Raw genomic sequence first — 12,071 nt, forward strand, 5'->3', positions numbered from 1 at the left:
ACAATTGGTGATTTTTTTTTAGTATGACTCCAAAGGCAATGGTAACAAAGGGAAAGATAAAGAAACAGTACTTCAAACTAAGTTTCTATAAAGCAAAGGAAACCATCAACAAAATAAAAAGGCCACCTACTTAATGGGAGAAGATATTTGCAAATCAAATGTCTAGCAAGGGGTTAATATCCAAAATATATTAAGGACTCAAACAACTCAGTAACAATAAAACAAATAATATGATTTAAAAATGGGTAGAGGATCTAAATAGATATTTTTCAAAGGAGACATACAGATGGCCAACAGGTACATGAAAAGATGCTTAACATCACTACTCATCAGGAAAATGCAAATCAAAACCACAATGTGATATCACCTCACACCATGTCAGAATGGCTATTTTCTTTTTTTTTAACATTTTTTATTGATTTATAATCATTTCACAATGAGAATGGCTATTTTCAAATAGACAGCAAATAACAAGTGTTGGTAAAGATATGGAGAAAAAGGAATACTTGTGCACTGTTGGTGTGAATGTAAATTGGTACAGCTACTATGGAAACAGTATGAAGGTTCCTCAAAAAATAAAAATAGAACTACCATACAGTTTAGCAATCCTGTTTCTGGATATTTATCTGAAGAAAATGAAAATATTAATTCAAAAAGATACATGCACCCCTATTTTCATTTCAGCATTATTTACAGTATTCAAGATATAGAGACAACCTTAGTGTCCATCAATGGATGAATGGATAAAGAAGATGTGGTAATGTATATAATGGAATACTATTCAGTCATAATAAAGAATGAGATCTTGTCCTTTGGGACGGCATAGATGGATCTAGAGGGTATTATGCTAAGTGAAATAAGTCAGAAAGAGAAAGACAAATGCCAAATTATTTCACTTATATGTAGAATTTAAAAGACAAAACAAATTAACAAAATGAAATTTATAGATACAGAGAATAAATTGGGCATTGCTAGATGGGAGGGGGGTTGAGGTGGTTGAAATAGGTGAAGGGAATCAGGAGTTATAAACTTCCTGTTTTAAAGTAAAGAAGTCATGAAGATATAATTTACAGTATTGTGACTATAGTCAATAAAATTTTATTACAATTATGATAATTGCTCTCATCACAAGAAAAAAAATCTATAACTTTTTTTATAGTCACAGATGAGACATAGACTGTGTCACCAGTGCCCAATGTATATAAATGTTGGATCATTACATTGTACACTTGAAACTAATGGAATGTTGTATGTTAATTATACTTGAATAAAAAAATACATTTTTAAATACAAATTTTTAAAAGATGGTTAGAATGAAAAGAGGAAATAAATTGAAATCTATTGTTTCCTTCACAGTGCTAACACTGTGTAGGGAGATCCATAGATATTTTTTATTGAATCTTTACAACATAATGAATAAATTCTTATTTCCATTTTAGAAAGGAGAAAACTATAGTTCAAGGAAGTTAAGGAACTTGTTCATTGTCACAAACTTAGTGAATAGAAGACTATAGATTCCTATGATTCTAAAGTTCTTTCCTCCAAAAGGAAAACTTCTGGTTTGACTATTGCCTATACTTTTCAGTTGCTCCTGTCAAATGTCATTAGCAATCCTTTTTAAAGGGTATTGTTGGTGCTAATGTCTATACAACCACCCAGAAAAGAAAACGGGCTTCTACCTGAGACTGTGAGAGTCACCTGTTTCAGAGAGAGTCTGCTGCACACCATTTAGGATCCTCCATATTTTGATCCACATCATGCCTATTAAAATAAAGGAACAATATAGCAATATTACCTATGTATGGCATTCCTTTACATTTATATTACATCTAAATTTTGCATAAAATATAAGAAATTCTGTATAATCTATTTCTGATAGTAATACCATGGGATATTAATAATAAATCATCATTCCTAAGAATTCCAAAGAATAAAGTATTTTTCTAAACATTCTTCCATTTTTTAATAACCCTGTTGATTTCTTTAATAAACTACAGTATTCAGCCACTCTAAATTCTTAAAATCTACTGTATTTGCAGCATATGTAACCTATATTCAAAACCATCCAGTGGCTTCTCACCTCACTTGGAATAAAAGAAAAAAGTTTTTGAAATGAATAACATTACACAACCACTCTCCTTACATATCTGAACTTATCTTCATCTACTCTCCCCCTTCTCAGCTCCAGCCACACTGGCCTATGCTGGTTGTCAAACAGCTCTTACCTCTCAAAGCTTCCTGATCTACAGCCCAGGATGCTCAGTCCCCAGATTGCTGAACAGTGAGATTCTTCACCTCTTTCAGCTCTTGAATCAAATGTCATCTTCTCAATAAAGCCTTCTTTGACTACCTTATCTAAGGTTACTTCATCTCTACATGAAGCTCCCTATCACCCTTACCTGCTTTGTATTTTCCTCAGACACTACCATAATTTATATTCTATATATTTTGTTTATTTTGGTTACATATTTCCTACCCATGAGCATATTAACTCTATGAGGAAAAGAAGCAATTTTATTCACTGCTACACCCAGAGCTTAGAATGAATGCTTGTTGATTGAATGAATGAATAAATGAATGAAGTAACAGTGTTATTTACATAGTAATTATTCTTTAAATAAACCTAATATATATCTACTACATGAAGATGGTATAAAACATTGCATGAATTCACTGCCTCTGTATAAACATCTCTCCCAGCATTATGTAAAGACCTCTTTAAAATTTTTTTTGAAAAAAAATTGAAACAGTTACTAAAATGTAGTAGAAATTGCTCTGAAATTTAAGAGTAACAATACAATTTATTTTCTACAAGCATAAGCAACATGATTACAGAGAAATATTGTTGCTTTCTTACTGTTAAAAGCATTGCTAAAATATAGGTGTATTAGATTAGGTAATGTACCTTTAAGCCTAATCATAGTCTTTCCAAAGAATAAAAAAGATTTTTTACTAACTCCCTCACTCACAAAATGTGTCCTCAAAAATATTTCCACCAATTGCATTTACAAATCCCTCTGTGTAGAGACCTGTGCCATGTACTAAGGATGTAGGTGAAGTAAGTAAACAAGAAAGTCCTGCCCTGAAAGGGCTTCTGATTATAGGTGGACAGAAAATGAGAGGAGAATTTGATACTGACCTTCTGCCCCCTTGCAATCAGCAGAAATAGTGCCAACACTCTTACGGATGAACGATACACAAGAGGATCTGAAAGGTTTTACTTGAAAAAAGCTCCTTGAATAACTGAGAAGGGATTGCAACTAGATGAAACACATCCATAATAATTATAACTTGTTCTCAGTCATTAGCTACTTCCTCTAGGGCCTCTGAAGGATTAATAAGGTTATCAAGACAAAGTGTCACAACTAGTAAATGTTTTAACCTTCATGGTGACCTGTTTGGCAGCAACTGCAAAACTTGAATAGTATCTAAATTGTTTAGTGCTGGAATGTGTCACTGATCTACATCTGAGTACCCTATTTGATTCTTTTATTCCCCGTGACTAAAGAGCTTGACAATATTTTTGATTGGTGTCACTGCAATGGTAATATTTGATGCTGCAGTATTCTGAAGGCTTATTTTACATAATTTTCAGCTCTCTACTTTTAAATCTCTCACTTAGTCATACTTTTAGATCATCATCTGAAATTCTCACCTTCTCAAGTTCATTTCCTAGTCAATCCAGTTATAGAAAGCAAATACCTAAAACATCATGCAATAAAGCCAAGGCAGACATACTGGGTTTAAGTTACATCTGATTCTACAAGAAAATATCAGAAGCACAATTTAGAGTCAACACACATTCCTTTTGTTTGAGAATTTAGGTATGCTTTTTTTCCTAAATTTGCAAACCCTTAACTGGATCATGCCAATAAATTAAACTTTTTTATTTTAGGCTGCTTCTTAAAATGTGAATGAAGTAAGAAAAATATCATGAGTATTTCATCTTTTTCATGATGTGGAATGAGAACCAAAGTTTGCCTTGTTTGACCTCTTCTAGACATCCTGTATCTAGCAAACCACCGTTTCAAGATTTTATAAGGTGAAATTAAGGCTGTGGAGAGGAAAAAGCCAGTCATTGCTGCTTACCACCACCCATCAGGGAACATTATGCTGCCAGCAGAGATCCACCTTCCCCACATTAATGACACTTGTAGAGAGAAATGCAGCATGCCCTGCAAAGGTAACAGATGCTGCATTTAGATAAGCTTTTAATGGACATGGACATTTCAATGAACCTATAATGGGTGACAGCTTAAACTCAGTGTCTGGGAAAACCTTTAATTAAGATTTATAAGGCCAGCTACTAGAAGCAAATACAATATGATGGTTAGACATGATTAAATAAAAAAAAGACTGATGGTCCCAGTGGTTCATAACTAATCCTCATTCTAACTTAGGTAATTTAATTTAAAAAACCCAAATCTGAAGAGTTTTTTAGCTCTGTGCCACAAGAGATGGAGAAGAATAATGAAGAACAACTCTGGAATTGCTCAGCCTGGAGCCAGAGAGTTAATAAGTGCCAGGCTTCTAGTCTAGGTGATGAATACCAATATCACAGTGCCCCACTGGCTGCTGCTGATCAGGAACCATTATCCCCAGTAGCAGCAACACCCAGTAGAGTTTTGTTATACCCTATATGTCATACCCTATAATTTCATACAGGCTTCCAACCCTGTTCCTCATCCTCTCTCATCCAAAAGCAGGGTCAAAAATGCCTGTGCCATCACCACCAAAAATAGCACTCCTAAGGATGTAGGTTATAATCGATGCTGCTAACCTTCTTGAGAAATAGGCTAAAGGAGGTGACTACAGCCTGGTTCAAAAAGTGTTTACAGTGTGTTGGTAGCAATGTTCACCAAACAGGGAGTTCACATGCTTCTACAGCTGGGAAGTCATAAGGGAAAACACAATGTGTACACTTTTGATATGATCACTGTTGAGCAGGCAGCCTTTATTTCAACTGGAAAGAGGCCAATATGCAAGGGACAAAATAACTGTAAGAAATGAGAAACAAAAATGCTGAAAGAAAAAAATCAGTTCCCCATTTCCTACCACATGATATCCAACTGGTCTAAAAGTTTCTTTGTATAGCTTAGAGTCATAGAATCTCAGATTTGAAAGAGCACTAACTAATATCTAGTCCAAAGGCATTTTGAATTTAAATAATTTTATAGACTGAAATTGAGTAAAATATCAAATCACTTGTCATTTTAGGAATTTTTCTGCCAAGATATGGTTTCTTTTTTCAAGTAAAATGAGTGCTGTGGAGAAGACAGTACAACCACATGAGACACAGAATAAGACATAAAATGTTAAATTACTGTTTTTTTTTTATTTCATTCAAAAAGTTAAGACAAACGAGTTAGATATCAGAATAATAGTACTTAACTTGGGCAGAAGTTAGAATTAGTAAGTATAAAGATTTACATGCAGTTACTCAATATATTTTCACATGTAAAATTAAGATACATTTTTGTTACGATAATAAGCCAATAATGAAAGCAAACTATTTAGCAAATGCTATTTATTTTTTTTTAACCTCAACAGGCACAAAGTCAACACATTCCCTGCTTTGTGGTGTCATCCACAATCTTCTCTCATAGCACAAGATTTTTTACACTTATTTACTTGCAGAGTAATTCCTCTATCAATTGACATGCTTGCCAAAAGCAGAGACTGTTCCTTAGCTACTTCTGTATTTCAGAGTGTAAAGTATTTCCCGTAACAGAGCAGGCACTTAGTAAACACTTTTTTAAATGAGGAAGAAGACAGTGAGAGAATGGGTGAATGTGAAGACCTGCGCAGTCCTCCAGCAAAGCGAGATGAGTAGACACTGATTTCACTTTAATGTAGCTTTACAGTGTAGTCGATGTCTTGGCCCATCCAGACTACCATAACAAAGTACCACAGACCTGATGGTTTAAACAAACATTGAATTCACACCATTCTGGGCTTTGAGAAGTCCAAGATCAAGGTGCTGGCAGATTGTGAGAGCCCTTCTCCTGGTTTGCCAGTGGCCATCTTCTTGCCGTATCTGCACATGGCAGAGAGGGAGAGAACCAGCTCTCTGGTCTCTTCTTATAAGGGCACTAATTCCATTATGAGGGCCACCCCCTCATGGTTTCATCTAAATTTAATTATCTTTTAAAGGCCTTACTTGCTCATATCATCACATTGGGGGTAGTTGAGGCTTTAACTATGAATTTGGTGGGGCACAATATTCAATTCACAACAGTTGGGGAGCTGTACAAGTGAAAAAGGAAATTACAGTCATATAGAAAGAAAAATATTTTAATAGGGATATGAAAGAAATGTAATGAGAGCATAAAGATCAGCAAACAATTAGGGCCAGGGAAAGAAATGTAGGAAATTTTATATATTCATTTTTATTCATTCAACATATATTTATCATGTGTCAGTATATACAGGCATTGTCTAAAAAGGCCAAGCTGAACAATACTAACTTCTGCCCTTGCAGAGGAGTTGACATAATGTTATAAAAAGCTATGTGTACATACTTGATCTCTCTCTATCTCTATCCCTCTATTTTTCTCCATTCCCTCCTTTAAAAGTGGGAGGAAGATGAGGAAGATGTGAGAGAGACTTAAACTCAAATTATTTGTGCAAATCTTAAATTTGGGGGAAACTTTAGAGATACTAATTTTAGCTCCATAGCTAAGCCAAGATTTTCAACCTGTTTAGTAGTAATAAAGAATTTGTATTCCCACTGAATTAGCTCCTATATTTTATGTCTCAACTGGTCCCAAGCTCTGGACTTTAAGTTCCACAGTAGTAGTTATGAAGCTGGAGAGAAGTGGAAATATTTAGATTATTTTCCCAAGGTAGTCTTTACTGATTTAGTTAACTAAGGAAAGAGAAGATGCTGCCTTAATTTTTGGCTCCAACAGCTTGGTGGATAATGATACTGTGGTAAGATGGGGTTTGGGGGAAAGGGCTAAGAGGATAAGGGTCTCACTGGCAAGGATACGGAATAAAGAAGAGAAACAGATTTATGGGAAAGAAGCAATTTACTTTCAGGCGTGTGAAGAATGAGATTTCTATGTGGAATGTTCCAATGGAATGTTCTACTACAGAATCAAGAAAAAAAAAGGAGGTGCTCTGAAGACCATAATACCAACTTGAGAATTTCCTATTTACAGGCTATACTTGAAACCACGAGTGCAGTTAAGATTGCTTAGGGAGCATATATGATACGACAAATAAAAGTCAAACTTAGGGGAGGTCAGCTCTAAAGAATGAATAGAGAGAAAGAAACAAATGAAATTGAAGAGGTCATTTAGAGAGAATGGAAAGAGTCTTTGATGAAATTGTCAAGGGAGGCGAAGCTTTTCAGACAGGCTTAAAATGTGTTATACAACATGGGGAATATAGCCAATATTTTGTAATAACTGTAAATGGAGAGTAACCTTTAAAATTATATAAATTTTATAAATATTAAAATAACTGTTTATGTGAAATTCAAATTTAAAAAAAAGACTTAATTGGCACATAATATAAGAACCCAAAGCATCATTTTGACTTTTCAATTAAGGGGACAGTGGTAACTTAAGGGAAAGAAGAGAGTTGAAGACAGAGAGAATGATGTTAAAAAAATCTTTTTTAATATGTAGATTAAATAGAAGGCAAAAATAAGGGCTAGTCAGCAGCATTTAATATTAAATTGTTCTTTTCAAAAGTAATACTAAAATATCAAATATTTCTTAAAACATTTCAAATATAATCATACTAGGAAAAATTGGGGCATTTTAAATAATTAATAGTATGCTAAGTTATTTCTATAATTAATTCATTTTGTAAATTTCTATTTTTACATAAGAGAAGTTTTTTTATTCTTCACTTTCTTTGTCAGTCTATCATAACACAAGATTCTTTTGGAAAACAAATCTACTTATGAGGCAGTAACTAATGCCAACCATAAAAAATTATACATAATTGCAAAATATAAATTGCAAAATGATATGTAGCTATAACTAATTAGATTTACATGAGCATTTTTAGTTTAGAATAGCTGCAATTGAAGTAAATTTTTTAAAGAAAATAATGTCTCTTTTATAGATAAGTTAATATTACAAACAGACTGGAGATAGGTTTAAAATGTTTTTCCCCAGTCTCTGTGCTGAAATTGCCATTACAAGATAAGACAATTTTCTGCCATAAGCAACTGGCTCAGTGCTGCCAATTAATTTGAATTACTTTTCATTTACAAAAATGTTTCATTTTGTTCTAATTAAAAACCTTCCTTATTATATAAACTCATTGTTTGTCCATTTAGTCAAAGTATATAAATTTCCACCTTCATCCTATGGGGCTTTTAGTTTCTATGCGGTTTTTGTCAGATATTACTTACTGTTCATTTTCCAGGCAAAATTAGAGTGAAAGTTAGCAATAATAACAACGAATTCATGAACCATGAAATTGGTGCATTGAAATAAATTGCACTAATTTGGCTTAAGATTTGAACACTGCCAAACAAATCCTCTTAACACAAACTCTAAGATAATAAAAAGCCACATTTTTTGGAATGCTCAAAAACATAAGGATTCATTCTTTGAAATGAGGTGACATGATAAAATAGAATACAAATTGTAGACAAGGAAGTGAGATTTGGTGTTTGGGCAAAGCTGTAGGAGAGCCAGGACCCTCTGCTGAGGACAGAGAATCCCTGGGGGAGATCTGTATATTTCCAAGTAAACTTTTTTCTCCCTAAAATATTTCACTTATTTTTTAAATTTTTTTCTTCTAGTTTTATTGAGATATAATTGGAATACAGCACTGTATAAGTTTAAGGTGTACAGCATAATGATTTGACTTGAAAACATCATGAAATGATTATCACAATGAGCTTAGTGAACATCCATCATCCCACATAGATACAAAATTTTAAAAACAGCAAACAAATGTCTTTTTTTGTGATGAGCACTCTTAGGATTTAGCCTCTTAAAAACTCTCATATACAATATACAAAAGTGTTAATTATATTTATCATGTTGTACATTATATCCCTAGTACCTATTTATCTTATAACTGGAAATTTGTGCCTTTTAACTGCCTTCATCCAATTTCTCCACCCCATCCCCCATCTCTGGTAACCACAACTATGATCTCTTTTAGAAAACACCCATCATACTCTCTCTCACACACACACACACAGACTCAAATTCTTCCTCACCTGGTTCTTGCTGACCATTCTAGAAGTGAAGGTTTGATTTAAATTGTCACAAAAGTGAAATGCCCCTTTCCTTCTTCAAGTTTGTTTTGAAGGACATTAATGGGACTTGGGGAAGGTTTGACTTGTGGCTACTGGACCTGTATTTTCCCCATGGATAAAGAACTAATTTTCATTTCTTGGGGGCTAACATGTCTATGCTGTTCTGGAATGTGTCATCATATCATACAAAGTAGCTCTGCATTTTGAAAAGAAAATGAAAATGTTTCATGTAGACATAGAATATTTTTTCCTTTAAAAACATAAAATGTGAAGTTGAAGCCATCTGTCCCTGCTGCCTTAGTTGATTTTAAATCAGCTCCAACACATTTAGTCTCCTCAGATGTTAAATTACCAGCTATCCATCTATTTCTCCATCCTTAAAGCTGGGGTCATATAATTGATTTCTTTTTCAAGCCTGGGTTGATATTTAAACTAGCTCAGTCATGTGGGGAATATACTTGCCTTTTTTGCCTTTTTTAAAATGACAGGATGTGAATTTACTTGAATACTAGAGGGCCCTAGGAGCAGCTGAGCTGATTTCACAGAACTCTCCAGAGCATTCTCTACAGCCCTATCAGTGAAGCAAGGCTGCTGTGACATCACTTGGGTCTGCCAAATATATGGCACAAATTATAACAGTTCAGTTGTTTCCCAAATACAGATATGTCTCCCAAGCACCTGGAATATTATTTTTAAATCTCTCTTAATATTGTGGGCCTATTTAAAATAGTTCCACTCTTCACCTACTGGTTAATCTCCAGACTTCTATATTTAAAAAAAAAAAATTAACTGGAGGTCCAATGCCATTAACCCAAGAATAGTCTTTAAAAAGTCTGGGCTAATGAGAGAAGGTTCTTGGAAACTTGCAAGGAGAAAAAGCATCCATATAATCTGAGATCTTGAGAGCATTTATAAAAATTTATGAACTAAAATATAAAATTATCATTTAACAGAATAGAAAATGAGGCCAAAAGAAACTGAATGATTTCCTCACAGCAATAAACCTAGTTAATACCTAAATAGATCATTAGAAGCCAAGTCTGGTTGGTGAACTGAACTGTCAAATAACAAGTTAGTTGAAATAACAGACATAACCAGATGATCCTCTGGTTCTTTTGGTTTCTTGCAGTTATTGGAGTTCCTTGTGTTACATCTAACTATCAAGAAAAGTTTAATATGGGTGAAATAGTTTGATAAGAGCTATCAAGTTAAAGGACAAAATTTTTAAGGGATAAAACAGTGTTGACAAATCATTGTTCTTTTTACAGCAATTAAGATGGGGTGCTTTTTAAAACTTTTCTGAGGAACATACTGTATCCCATAGTGGCCATATCAATTTTCATTCCCAATGGTGCACAAAGGTTCCCTTTCTTCACATCCTTACCAACACTTGTTATGTCTTGTCTTTTTAATGCTAGCCATTCTAAGAGATGCAAGGTGGTACTTCATCATGGTTTGGATCTGCATTTCCCTGATGATTAGGGATATTGAATATCTTTTCATATACCAGTTGATCATTTGTATGTCTTCTTTGAAAAAATGTCTATACATTCCCTCTACCACTTTCTAATCAAATTGTTTTGTTGTTGTTGTTGTTGTTGTTGTTGTTGTTGTTGTTGTTATTGAGTTGTGGGAGTTCCTTATATATTTTGGATATTAATCTCTAATCAGATATATGATTTGGAAATATCTTTTTCCTATTCCATAGGTTGCATTTTTCTTTTGTTGGTGTTTCCTCTGCTGTGCAGAAGCTTTCTAATTTGATGAGGTTATCACTTGTTTATTTTTGCTTTTGTTGCTTGTGCTTTTAGTCATATTAAAAAAAAATTGCTAGGAGCAATGTCAAGGAGTTTTTCTCCATATGGTTTATGGTTTCAGGTTTTATGTTTAATTCTTTAATTCATTTCAAGTTAATTTTTGTGAGTGGTATAAAATAGGTTATCCACTTTTCCTTCAACACAATTTATTGAAGAGACTATCCTTTCCTCATTGAATATTCTTGACTCCCTTGTGAAATATTAGCTGATTGTATATGCAGTGTTTATTTCTGGGCTCTTGATTCTGGTCCATTTGTCTCTGTGCCTATTTTTATGTCAGTACCTTGCTGTTTTTATTACTATCACTTGTAGTATAGTTCACAATCAGGAAGTGTGATGCCTCTAGCTTTGTTCTTTCTCAGGATTGCTTTGGCTCTTTTGGGATCTTTTGTGGCTCCACACAGATTTTAGGACTGCTTTCTTTCTATTTCTGTGGAAAATAGCATTGGAATTTTGATAAGGATTACATTGAATCGCAGATGGATTTAGGTACTATGGACATTTTAAAAGCAATCCCACTCATACCCCAAGGAAATGAATTCACTATCAGGGAGAAATATCTACACTTCCCTGATTATTATGCAAAATTGCCAAGATGTGGAAACAACCTAAGTATCCACCAATAGACGAATGAATGTAGAAGATGTATGAATATACACACACATGAGAGTGTTATTCAGTCATGAGAAAGAAGGAAATTCTGCCATTTGCAACAACATGGATAAAAATTGAGGGCCTTATGCTAAGTGAATGAAATCAGAAAAAGAAAGGCAAATACTTGTATGTATCACTTATATGTGGAATCTTGAAAAATCAAACTCATAGAAATAGGTTTGAGTGGTGGCTACAGTGGTGGTTACCAGCAGCTAAGGAGTATGGGAAATGGAGATATCAATTTTTTATTGAGTTATAGTCAGTTTACAATGTTGTGTCAATTTCTGGTGTACAGCACAATTTTTCAGTCATACATGAATATACATATATTCATTTTCATATTCTTTTTCACAGTGAGCTACTACAAG

This window comes from Camelus dromedarius, chromosome 13 (assembly GCF_036321535.1).
Source record: "Camelus dromedarius isolate mCamDro1 chromosome 13, mCamDro1.pat, whole genome shotgun sequence".
Lineage (NCBI taxonomy): Eukaryota > Metazoa > Chordata > Mammalia > Artiodactyla > Camelidae > Camelus > Camelus dromedarius.